Raw genomic sequence first — 13,812 nt, forward strand, 5'->3', positions numbered from 1 at the left:
TATGCTTTAAAACTTTCTATGCTTACAACAGCTCTTTAAGGTAAGTACGATTAGCATCATTAGGTTACAGATGAGGAAACAGTGGTACAGATGAGTTAGGGGGCTGGCTCAAACTCACACAGCTAGTCAAGGTCAGAGCTGAGACTGGATTCTAGGAAGTTGAGCTCCAGAGTTTGAGCTCCTAACATCTACATACACTAGCTTTCTGAGTGCTACTCACTTCCTAGGTTCCCTTTCATCCAATAACATTTATACATTCAGCACATTTTATTGAGAACCTACTGTGTCTTTAGCCCTGGGTAGGATGCTGGGAATGTAGTTGGGAATGTAGCTGTGAAGAAGACAGGCAAAGTTCTAATTCCAGAATAGAAGGACTGTTCACTGAATCATGAGATGGGACAAAGCAATGACATCCCACCTGTTCCCTTCAGGACCCCAGCCATGTCCCTCCTGTATTGTAAAAACTGCACATGCTTCCCAGTCAAAACCAATAATGAATCATGAAAACTGCACCCACTCTAATGACTCAGAACCATTAGGACTTTGGTTTGAGTCCCTTTTCAGTTGGAATTGGCCAGTGTGTAAAATAGCAAACAATTCAGCTATTGTATGAAAGGGAATTCATACTGGAAATATTTCCTTCCTGAAATTAAGGACTTAAATTTGACAGTAAGCATATTAATTGAGAATCTGTGGTTACACTGCTGAACAAAATGGCCTTGCTTGTATAAACTTGAGAATGTCAGTATGTACCCCTTCCAAAGGAGGTATGGAGCAGAGTCTGCAGAGGACTAGTTGTATCTGTCTATTGTTACATTATTATGGTGATTACTTTGTGTTTTTACATAATTTGATTAGTTAAGGTAAAAGGAGAGCTGGTTATCAAACAATAAAGAGAACAAGGAAAAAGGTGGATGTTTAAAATGTTCTTGCTTTCAAATTCAGTGGTGAACAACTGAAAATTCCATTTTTAAGGATACAAACAGGAGGGAAGAAAACACGAACTTTGGAAAAACAGATTTCACCTGGACTATGTGGGAAATCCTTCTTCTGTGGAACCTGGGCTATTATCTGAAAAATGTATCAGACTTATCTCAGAGGCAGGCAGAGGATTCCTTATTGCACCTCCACTAAGTCCTTCTAATCCCCATCTTGCTTTTTTAATTTTGGTTTCAATATCAGTTTGACTCTATTGGCATGGGTCTTAAGAACCACAAATGCTAGAAATTGGTATTTTGGATTAGTCAAAGTGAAGCACTCTTGAATGCCAATGTATGGATTTTGACGGAGTACTAAGAACAGGGGCCCTGGGAAAATTTTCTATTATCCATTCAAGACACATTTACTCTGTCCAGGCCCTGGGCTATGGGCTGGGATAAGAAGTTCAATAATATACGTTCCATGGCTCAACAAGCTCTCAGTCTAATGGGGGAGTAACATAGAGGAGTAAGGATGGGGAGGGAGAGTGGAGAGAGAGTGAGCTGATTTCGGCAGGAGTGCACATGTGAGATGGGGGTCCCTAGAAGAGGGTGGGAGCTAGAGTGGGGGTCATAGATCAAAGCTGTGGTTGGTAATGGGATCAGCTTTGGATCAGCCAGATCTGTGGCCAGGCTCTATTTCAGGACCTGGGAGCTGCGGAGCCTTGGACCAGTTAACTCACCTCTCAGAGCATCCATTCCCTGAGCTACAGAAGTATTTTACACAGAGGAAACATAGAGAGAGATCTCTGCTTCAGGAAGATCTCTTGAGCATCTGCGTGGCGCGGGGGATGAAGGAGGCCAGGCTGGAAGCAAGAGTGGAGAGGAGAGAGCAGAGCTCTGTTAAGGAAACCCACTTCTGAAAGCCCAGGCTCTTTTATATGCATTGCCCAGCATCTGGCAATGCCGGTACTGACAATGATTCACCATATACAGTACTTACGTCAGGTCTGGCAGGTGGCCAGGGACCAGTGAGGAGAGCTACCCCTCCTCTCTCTCAGCACACAGGGCCCATTCAGTAGCACCCCTTTAGACGACGACTGGGCTTTTTGCCCTCCAATCCCTGGGCTCTGCCAGCCCTGGGGAAATGACAGGCCCTGGGAATAAGAGAGACAGTGGCCTTCCTCATCAGGCTCAGCTGCCCTACTGTTCAGGGGGTCACGGATTGGCCCAGAGGCAGTGAAGCTTTCAGGGCATTTGCTAGCACGATCTTGTGGATGTAAACTCTATCTCTGCCCCTGACAGATATGAGCAGGCAGCATCTACGCTGGACTACAGCCAAGATGCACAAAAGCACGGCACCTCTGTGGTCTTTGGCTGTGGAAGGACTTGACCATGACTGCTGGGGCAGCACTTGCTTGCAAGGGAGATTTTGAAGCACTTGGAGGTTTTTTCCCAGGGCCTGTTTCCTGCGCTGGCTTTGGTGAGACTTCACAATGTCACCCCACTCCAGTACTCTTGCCTGGAAAATCTCATGGGTGGAGGAGCCTGGTGGGCTGCAGTCCATGGGGTCGCTAAGAGTCAGACATGACTGAGTGACTTCCCTTTCACTTTTCACTTTCATGCATTGGAGAAGGAAATGGCAATCCACTCCAGTGTTCTTGCCTGGAGAATCCCAGGGATGGGGAGCCTGGTGGGCTTCCGTCTATGGGGTCGCACAGAGTCGGACACGACTGAAGTGACTTAGCAGCAGTAGCAGCAGAAAGAAGAGCAACAACAAAAATAAGGCCTAGGCCTTTTTGTTTACTAATGAGAAATGCTGCTGTTAAGAAATGTGGTTGTTGCTGCTGCTGCTGCTGCATCGCTTCAGTCGTGTCCGACTCTGTGTGACCCCATAGATGGCAGCCCACCAGGCTTCCCGTCCCTGGGATTCTCCAGGCAAGAACACTGGAGTGGGTTGCCATTTCCTTCTCCAATGCATGAAAGTGAAAAGTGAAAGTGAAGTCGCTCAGTTGTGTCCGACTCTTAGCGACCCCATGGACTGCAGCCTACCAGGCTCCTCCGTCCATGGGATTTTCCAGGCAAGAGTACTGGAGTGGGGTGCCATTGCCTTCTCTGAGAAATGTGGTTAAGTTTCCTTAAACCAGGTTCCCTAATGTGAATATTTGGCATTGAACCCTTTTCCCATACATCTGTTGTCAGCTCTATTGAAATAATCTGGGGAAATGCCACTGTAATGAATCTGGCCATGGGGTGAGGATGGGGTGACGTAGGGAGGCCATTTGGGGGTCAATATGATACTTTATTATCCACATGACTGGACAGGTTGGTTAAACCTGCTGAACCCATTTACTCACCTGTAAAACTGAGATAATGTGTAAGCTGATGGTTGTCATAGGATTACCTGAGATGAAAAAGGTAATGTTCCTAGTGTGTATGAGGGAATCAGTAGTTATTATTTTTGCAGTTTGGACAATCATGAATCCAGGCCTCCCAGGATTCTTTCTCCCAGTACAATTGTATTCACTCATTGAGGTTTTAGCAGTGAAACCTGCAAATGACACAAATAGGATTTATTTGAAACAGAACGTTAGGTTGATTTCAGGACTGAGGATAGAGACAGTATATGGAATGATCTGCATTTTCTTCACAAAAATTGGGGCTACATGGAAACTTGGCTGTATGCTCCCTAGTAATGAAGAGTGGGCGCTTCCCGTGATAAAAGATTCCCAAGTCTTCAAGTCTGTTACATCAAAACTTAACCCATTTCATCTGTTCATTATTGTTTCTGTTCTACTTGAATAGGAAAACCAGGTCTTGGACTAGAGGTGTGAGGGGATTCTGAATAATGGAGACAGAAGTGTGATTTCTGGGGTCCTTTTCTTGCCTCAAGTATTTCCCTACCTGCTGGCTGTTGCTTGCAATCACATATCACAAAGCTCTTTCCAACAATCACAAATCAGAAAGCTCTTTCCATAGTAGGCTAGAAGAACTGTCCCACACATGATAGATGGGGACTTCCCAGGTGGTACTAGTGGCAGACAACCTACCTGCCAATGCAGGAGATGTAACAGATGGGGGTTCAATCCCTGGGTTGGAAAGATTCCACTGGAGAAGGCACGACTATCCACTCCAGTATTCTTGCCTATTCTCCAGGCATGGACAGAGGAGACTGGCAGGCTCTGGTCCATGGAGTTGCAAAGGGTCGGACACAACTGAAGCGACTGAGCACAGCACAGATGATGGATGGATGGATGGCTGGACACAGCACAAAGTTTCAGTGCTGTTCCCTTGATAAATTGTCTTTTTGCATACCACAGCCCTTTCCTTATCTGAAGATATCTATTTTACAGCCTCCAATTTGTCTCTTCTCCCACTTACACTTCCCTTGTTTCTTCTGCTATCAGTTTCAGTCTCCCAATCCTCTGGACACCTGGCCTGTCTCTCCAATTTCAGTTCAGTTCAGTCACTCAGTTGTGTCAGACTCTTTGTGACCCAGTGAACCACAGCAGGCCAGTCTTCCCTGTCCATTACCAACTCCCGGAGTCCACCCAAACCCATGTCCATTGTGTTGGTGATGCCATCCAACCATCTCATCCTCTGTTGTCCCCTTCTCCTCCTGTCCTTTCCCAGCATCAGGGTCTTTTCCAATGAGTCAACTCTTTGCATCAGGTGGCCAAAGTATTGGAGTTTGAGCTTCAACATCAGTCCTTCCAATGAATACCCAGGGCTGATCTCCTTTAGGATGGACTGGTTGGATCTCCTTGCAGTCCCAGAGACTCTCAAGAGTCTTCTCCAACACCACAGTTCAAAAGCATCAATTCTTCGGTGCTCAGCTTTCTTTATAGTCCAACTCTCACATCCATACATGACCACAGGAAAAACCATAGCCTTGACTAGATGGACATTTGTTGGCAAAGTAATGTCTCTGCTTTTGAATATGCTGTCTAGGTTGGTCATAACTTTCCTTCCAAGGAGTAAGTGTCTTTTAATTTCATGGCTGCAATAACCATCTGCAGTGATTTTGGAGCCCAGAAAAATAAAGTCGGGCACTGTTTCCACTGTTTCCCCATCTATTTGCCATGAAGTGATGGGACCGGATGCCATGATCTTAGTTTTCTGAATGTTGAGCTTTAAGCCAACTTTTTCACTCTCCTCTTACACTTTCATCAAGAGGCTCTTTAGTTTTTCTTCACTTTCTGCCGTAAGAGTAGTGTCATATGCATATTTGAGGTTATTGACATTTCTCCCGGCAATCTTGATTCCAGCTTGTGCTTCCTACAGCCCAGCGTTTCTCATGATGTACTCTGCATATAATTTCAGCAGGTCCTTTATCCACAAACATCTCTGCTAGAGGGAAGCCTAATCCACAGCCCATCCACTCAGGCCTCTCAAATGTGCATCATAGGCATCAGACTCTTTGCAGACTCCACTGGCCCCTGCCCTGTTTTTGGAGTTCAGAGGACAGGAAGGTTCCTGGCTTTGTGAGTAGGAGGGGAGCTAGAGTGGGAACAGGCGTCAGTACATGACACTCCCTGACACTGCTTCCCTTTGCTCAGAAGTGGTGTTTTGTTGGTTGCTTTCCCACAGCTGAGCTTGTCATAAAAGGAGCTCTGTTCTCCTAGGTTTGTTAATTGCAGCATCACTGGGTTTAAAAAAAAAAAAAAAAAAACCCTTCAAGAATGTAGGAAATCTTGTCTTAATTCATTGTGCTATCTAGTCCCTTTCTGCAGTGTCAGTTTCTAATCTTATTTTTTGATACACTAAAAATTAACAATTCAAAGTCATACTGACATACTCCAATTTCCAATATTTAAATAACCCTCTATGTTAATTAAGTGTAAATTACATTAGATGTATCAGGTTATAGCACTGCGTATCACCCAACAGTTACATAATCTTTTAAATTCTGTCAAAACCTAGGATTTCAAACAGCATTAGATTTTTTAGGAGGCATCTCTGTTAATATCTAGTGAATATCTAGGCCCTTCAGCGAAATTTCTTTGACAACTAATTTTCTAGTGCAGCAAATACCAGTTATACTTGCAAGCTGACTTTGATCCTTTGATCTGGTGATGATGTGGGTGTGAGTGTGGGGGAGGGAGAAGCCTGAGTATAGTTCACTTGCTGATTTATATAGCTATTTTCACAGGATTAGAGTCAGAATCCTAAAGAACACAGCATTGTTGGAAGCCATAATAATTAGGAAGTCTCTCTTTAGCTGGACTAAATTCCAAAGTGATCCCAGTGGTTTGAAAGTCAGAGAGTCCATTTCATTCTGTGCTTAAGAAGCCTTCCCTTGAAGGAGTCCTGCTGATTCTAGAGATTAAGGATGAACTTCCTAATGACAATTAATTAATTGCATGCAACACTTTAATTTAAAATGAGTCACTCCAGTTTTGGAATAAATAAAACCCTCTAAACTGTGAAAGTAAAATGAAAATAAATGTTGATGGCCATATTGCCAACCTTGTTTGTGCATTTAAATGTGTTCCTTTTGGAATCTAGTGCTGGTGTTGCCAGGACCACAGTCTGTGTACCTAAGAAGAGCATTCAGCTCAGTCCCAGGGCCTCCACCGATCTCCTTAAACCTTGCTTCCATGCCCACTGTGTGGATTGCCAGGGGAACCAAGTCAGGGCTAAGGTGGGGCCGGGCAACCCCACTACAAACACTAGGGCTCAGTCTACGTTCTCCTTTTCTAAACCCAAAGACAGGGCAGCTGCACTGGCTTATGCATCAGGTGAATTCTCCCAGGGATCTCAGGGTCTCTGAAGCCATGATAATCTGTGAAGAGAAGAGGGTCCCCCAGGGAAGTTAAGGGGGCATTTCCATCTTATGATGCTTAACCATTTGGTGCACAGGCTCATTTGCACATTCTCAATATCCCTTACCTGATGCTCCTAGAAAGCAAGCCTTGTCTGGTCTGTTTCCAGCCTGTACCAAGTGCTGCTTGCAAGGGGGCTTCCTCCATCTCCCAGCTCCCATCCACCCTGCAGCTTTAAAGCCTTTCCCCAAACAGTCAGACAGAAGACACTCCTCCATCCATATTGACTCATCTTTAAGAGGGGGCCAGTAGCAAACAGGATGCTCTCATTTTTCCGGCCCCAATCTTGGTCCAGTTTCGCAGACTTGTCATCCGGGCTTTTGGCCGGTGCTAGATGGGGACACTTCAGTTCTGCTCCCACTCTGTGCTGCAAGCCCACCCACACAGCTTCGCCTGCACCTACGGATTCTTATAAAAAGCCTCAGCAGCTGGCTACTGGTCAACTAAGGAAGACACATCCAGCCTTGCCTTCCTTTCTTCAGCTGCTGCTTCCCCAGGGTTTCAGAGGCTCTGCTAATGCCATCAGAAGTGATCCTTTCTTTTTCTCTGTGTTTAGACTCGAAGCCTCGACTCCAGCCTCTTCTCCATGGCTAACTCAGCTGTGGGTGGCTGGAGATGTGGCCAGGCTTTCGTCTATGCAGCCCTAAATCACCCACTCCAGAATTCTTGTGCAGTGCAACACAGTTTATGGAAAGAGGCTAGACAGTTTTTATCCATCCCCCAGCATGACTTGGGGCCATTGGACCCCACCTTCCACTAAGCTCAATGTTTGGCTTACCAGGATCTAGAACCTGACTCTTTGCTTGTCCTCAGGGCTTTAGTTCCTGTGGTGGTGGTGGTTTAGTTGCTAAGTTGTGTCCGACTCTTGCAACCCCATGGACTGTAGCCTGCCAGGCTCCTTTGTTCATGGAATTCTCCAAGCAAGAGTACTGGAGTGGGCTCTCATGTCCTTCTCCAGGGGATCTTCCCAACCCAAGAATCAAACCCAGGTCTCCTGCATCGCAGGCAGATTCTTTACTGACTGAGCCACCAGGGAAGATTAGTTCCAGTTGGAGAGTGTAGAAGCCTGTACAAGAGTGACTTGGCTCAGTAGCTCTGACTATCCATAGAGTATGAGCTCAACCGGGATCGATGAAGCCTCAACTTCTGTTCCTCCATCTAGCATCTAGCATATCATGGGTCCCTAGGCCTGGGATCCACATGTGCTCCCAGGGTGTCCTCCCCGCAGGATCCTAGCACATGGCAGACAGACCTAGGCTCACCAGCTCTCTCCTGCAAAGGAAACGTGATGGAACAGCTGTGTGGAGGTTGCCTTGACTTTCCCTTGGATTGTGGGAGCCCTCCCTGGGTGCAGGGCCTCAGGGGTCATTGCCACTGAAAAATGACCTCCCAGCCAGCACTTCCCAGCCATGTGTGACTCTCAGCCCGCAGGCATCTGGGGACACTATCTTCCTTGGAGGCAGGAAAGGCAGCCCCAGGAGTGTGTTTTCAGGCCTCTATCTTACAGCAGGTGTTTGGCTCCTCAGACGTCAGACTTTCAGGCCTGCTCCAAGGGCCTCAATTCCTGAGTCAGGGCGGTGTGTCTCCCTGCACTTTCCGAGCCTTGCAAACACATTCCTAGGTCCACAAACAAATGATCTGTGAAATGAATTGACTCTGTGGTGGCTGTCCATCATAGCCACACTCTCATAATAACTCAAAAAGAGGCAAAAGAGGAAACTAGACATGAGTGGTAGGCTTAAGCATCTGAGAATCCACGTGTGGGAATAGCACCTTAAAAAGGTCCTTGAACATAGAGTGTTTTGGATTTCACATTATTAAGCCTGTCCTTAGAAGTTTGCCTGGGGTAAAATCATTGGCTTCATCCATATTTTAAAATCCCATCCCTTTGTATCAGTTCAGTTCAGTCGCTCAGTCGTGTCCGACTCTTTGTGACCCCATGAATCGCAGCACGCCAGGCCTCCCTGTCCATCACCAACTCCTGGAGTTCACCCAGACTCACATCCATTGAGTCAGTGATGCCATCCAGCCATCTCATCCTCTGTCGTCCCCTTCTCCTCTTGCCCCCAATCCCTCCCAGCATCAGAGTCTTTTCCAATGAGTCAACTCTTTGCATGAGGTGGCCAAAGTACTGGAGTTTCAGCTTTAGCATCATTCCTTCCAAAGAAATCCCAGGGCTGATCTCCTTCAGAATGGACTGGTTGGATCTCCTTGCAGTCCAAGGGACTCTCAAGAGTCTTCTCCAACACCACAGTTCAAAAGCATCAATTCTTCAGTGCTCATCCTTCTTCACAGTGCAACTCTCACATCCATACATGACCACAGGAAAAACCATAGCCTTGACTAGACAAACCTTTGTTGGCAAAGTAATGTCTCTGCTTTTGAATATGCTATCTAGGTTGGTCATAACTTTCCTTCCAAGGAGTAAGCGTCTTTTAATTTCATGGCTGCAGTCACCATCTGCAGTGATTTTGGAGCCCAGAAAAATAAAGTGTGACACTGTTTCCACTGTTTCCCCATCTATTTCCCATGAAGTGGTGGGACCAGATGCCATGATCTTCGTTTTCTGAATGTTGAGCTTTAAGCCAACTTTTTCACTCTCCACTTTCACTTTCATCAAGAGGCTTTTTAGTTCTTCTTCACTTTCTGCCATAAAGGTGGTGTCATCTGCATATCTGAGGTTATTGATATTTCTCCCGGCAATCTTGATTCCAGCTTGTGTTTCTTCCAGTCCAGCGTTGCTCATGATGTACTCTGCATAGAAATTAAATAATCAGAGTGACAATATACAGCCTTGACGTACTCCTTTTCCTATTTGGAACCAGTCTGTTGTTCCATGTCCAGTTCTAACTGTTGCTTCCTGACCTGCATACAGATTTCTCAAGAGGCAGATCAGGTGGTCTGGTATTCCTATCTCTTGAAGAATTTTCCACAGTCTATTGGGATCCACAGAGTCAAAGGTTTGGCATAGTCATTAGAGCAGAAATAGATGTTTTTCTGGAACTCTCTTGCTTTTTCCGTGGTCCAGCGGATGTTGGCAATTTGATCTCTGGTTCCTCTGCCTTTTCTAAAACCAGCTTGAACATCAGGAAGTTCACGGTTCACATATTGCTGAAGCCTGGCTTGGAGAATTTTGAGCATTACTTTACTAGCATGTGAGATGAGTGCAATTGTGCGGCAGTTTGAGCATTCTTTGGCATTGCCTTTCTTTGGGATTGGAATGAAAACTGACCTTTTCCAGTCCTGTGCCCTTAATGAAAAGCTATACTGAAATTTCCAACTTGATAAACACATTAGGCCAGGTTATTAAGTAGGGTGAGGGAGGAGAGGGTATCTTAGAGGTCAACTGAGAATTCAGAGGCTGTCTGGGTTCATTAGCTTTTCTTCTGTGACCAGACCATTCTCCTTAGTTGTTAGATAACACTGTATGTTTTGTTATGACACTCACTCATAACCCAGTAAAGCCAACCAGCTTAGTTTCATTTTCCTTTGTTATTTTAAATAAAACCTTGTTATATGTAGATTATAGTAAGCATCCTTGGGCTCAGCACCAAATCGTTGGTTTTGCTTTGGTGAAAATTATGATTCATTATGTACTGAATTATCAGCTGTCCTTAGATCAGCAGTAGAAAACTTTTCTCCAAACTGAGCTTTCCACAGTGTCCCAATAGAAGAACTTTTATCAGTCAGCTTAGACGGTGCTAAGAAAGAGATTCTAAATATAAGTGGCTTATCTTAACTGATATTGATTTCTTGTTCACATGTGACGTCCACAGTGAGCTGGCAGCACATCTACCTCACCCATACAGATGGAACACCCCTAGCCAGGACATTGCTCATCTCTTGGCATAAGGAAAAGAAAGGCAGTGGAAAAGCGCAAGATGGCTCTCAGGGCTTCTATCCTGGTAGAGTATGGATCACTTCTGTTCATTTTTATTGGCTAAACTAAGCTGCATGTCTAAGTCTGACAGAGCAGGGATATAGAACTCTTCCCATGGTCTTTTCATTGTTGGCAGATCCTCTGTGGTACCCAGACAGTACTTTTAGGACAAGCCATCTGGCCTCTTGTATCAGAGAGATTTACTGAAAAACAAACAAAAACAAGCTCCCTAGGAATCTGTGGCAAGATGAAAGAGAAGTTGTTCAGGAGATGCCTTCCGCATGGTAAGCCTGGGCATCTGCAAATAGGATGCACATTCGAAACCATTGTCATTAGCACTTTCGAGAATTTATATACTTGCTGCTACCTTCATCATGTCCTATTGTCCAGTTTGGTTTCTCTGTTTCATGTTCACATAGCATTCTACATTCTCCTCCTTAACCACAATCTCTTATAATTACTTTTACAATATCTGTCTCCCCTGACTTATTCACACACACACACACACACACACACCTCTAGATCAGTCCCTTCTATGCCCAAATGTGCTCATCCTACTGCTTTATCTCAGCCTGGGTCTTGAGACATCCCTGGCCATTTCTTCTGGAACTGGGATGTTGAGGTCCTTCTTTAGGAGACATCTGTGGGATTCAGTCTATTATGCAACCCACATACCAGCTTCCTGGGATCTCCTTTTTGCTTGTTTTAATTCTCTCCCTTTTTCTTGTGGACCTTCTCCTCTTCATGAAAGTTGGGCACATAATTTTCTGTCTCATGAAAAAAGAAAGTGTTAGCCACTCAGTCATGTCCGACTCTTTGTGACCTCATAGACTGTAACCCACCAGGCTCCTCTGTCCATGGGATTCTCTAGGCAAGAATACTGAAGTGAGTAGCCATTCCCTTCTCCAGGGGATCTTCCCAACCAGGGAATGAGCCTGGGTCTCCTGCATTGCAGGCGGACTCTTTACTGTCTGATCAGTCTCATGAAACATGGGGGCAAAGTTCAAGTAGGGCTGAGGTGGTGATGACTTGGAACCTCCTTCTCATCTTGGCAGGCCTATTATCTCTAGAGAGTTAGAGATTGCCCTGCATTCTCAGTCCCAGGGAGAAACTTTGGAAGCAGAAAAAAACAACAAAAACAAAAATGTCTCCAGGCCAGTGAGCAGAGCCATGCGGGTAATGCACTCAGGCCCACCTGTGAAGTGTTTGCCCTTTGGGGAAAGAGGACTGACCACAGCCAGCTAGGCACTTTGCTGCATGCTAATTTTTAAAGTCAAACCAAGAAATAAAAATGCAATGATGTTTTATGTAAGAAAATGCTTATCTTACAGCACAGTGGATGTAATGGTCTCACTGATCTGTTTTTCTTACATACCTGTCAAAACTCCAGTTTGAAGATTCATATCAAACTTATTTTAGTTCACCAAGAAAGGCTGTTTCCTTGAGTCTTGGGAGGAAAAGCATCATTGGGTTGCTGATGACAATCATTTCACATACAAAACCAAGATCCACAGAATAGACAAGAGCTCAATCAGAAAAAGGCTTCCTAGAACAGCTAACAGATTTCTAGTGCATACATAATGATATCAAATGTGTGGACACACACACACACACACATGACTGCTAATTGGAGGGCAGCTCATTTTGTACGCAATTCCTAGGGATGAAGATGGTAGCTGAGACCAAATAACACCTTCCCTTCAGACAAGACAGTAAGTTTCTGTGGTGGATTCATTTCGATATTTGGCAAAACTAATACAATATTGTAAAGTTTAAAAATAAAATAAAATTTAAAAAAAAGAAAACTAAAAAAAAAAAAGACAGTAAGTTTCTCATTTGTTACCTTAAAAAAAGCATAACACCTGTCTCATAGGGTTCCTTTTGAGGGGCTATGTGAGAATGCATGCACAGCCCCTCACATGAAGCAGTGCACATAGGAAAGCATCTAAATGCTCATTTGAGTTGATTGTAAAGATGTAACCTGATCAGTTTTTGAAAGTGGAGTCATCCTATGCTTTGTGTACCAAGGCGATGTTCTGGAGTAGCCTCAGTAGTGTGAAATTAGCATTGCTTATTCAAAACTAGGACTATGGTCCCTCACCCCAAGTCTAGAAGCCTTGCTTTGGTCACTGAATATGCTAAACACTGAGGTTGTCAGTACTGCCTGAGGCCAGGAAAGGGAGTAAAGTTCAGCCCCCACACGGCCCAAATTATAATTCTCTAACCGCTCCTATTTGCTGAGTGCACTTCTATGCACCCCTGCATCATTTCTGGGTCTTAACATACATGCTGTCCAATTCATCCACAGGATGTCTCTAAATGTAGGCACTGTCCTTAGCACCATTTCATAGATAAGAAAAATGAAGCACAGAAAGGTAAGCACTTGCCTAGTAATCTAGTTACCTGGTAATCTAGTAAGTGGCAAGGCTGGGAATCTAAGTTAAGCCTCCCTGGGATGAAAGCATGTGCTTAGATCTGAGACTACTGTAATATTAGCAATAATTGTCAAAAAATAGTCTTCTTTTTTTTTTTAATATTTCCCTAGTGTCTTACATCTATTATAACTTCAAAGAAAGGACTATAAAAATCTCTTTTAAAGCTAAATGATTATAAGTAACTTTTCCTCATACACTTAAAGATTTATTAAGGCACTATTATTAAAATTCCTTGTTCAGGATTAAACTGTTCAATTTATAGTACTTGATAAATTACTTTGATACACTTAACTACTTCTTTAGCATCTCTTTAAATTAAATTTTTAGTTTAAGATCAGACAATGCTGACAAAATTGAGAATTCAAAATAAAATGAATGCATACAGGAATCTGTATATAGTGCTAAGATTTTGAATGTCTTAACGTTTTAATTCCTATCACACGGATAGAAGCCTGGACTTAGAGTATTTATAATTCCACTTTGAACCACATATTTAGTGATTATTTTCTATGCCTTGCTGAATCTATTTTGGCTTCCTCTCTTCATCAGAGCCTTGGTGTCACTGACAGTGAAGTGACACTAATCTTTGAAACAAGGTTTGAATTCATTTGAGTAATTTGTGTGTACATATGAAGACTAGGGTAGTATTGGCAATTTACCCATGTACTAGATTTAGCAATTTTGGAAGAAAGCCTGGCAGTGCTCAGAGAGCTTGGGATTTTAGGTTAGATGGTGCTGAACATGATTATTGACTG

The sequence above is a fragment of the Bos mutus genome, unplaced genomic scaffold, assembly GCF_027580195.1.
Source record: "Bos mutus isolate GX-2022 unplaced genomic scaffold, NWIPB_WYAK_1.1 CTG198, whole genome shotgun sequence".
Taxonomy (NCBI): Eukaryota; Metazoa; Chordata; class Mammalia; order Artiodactyla; family Bovidae; genus Bos; species Bos mutus.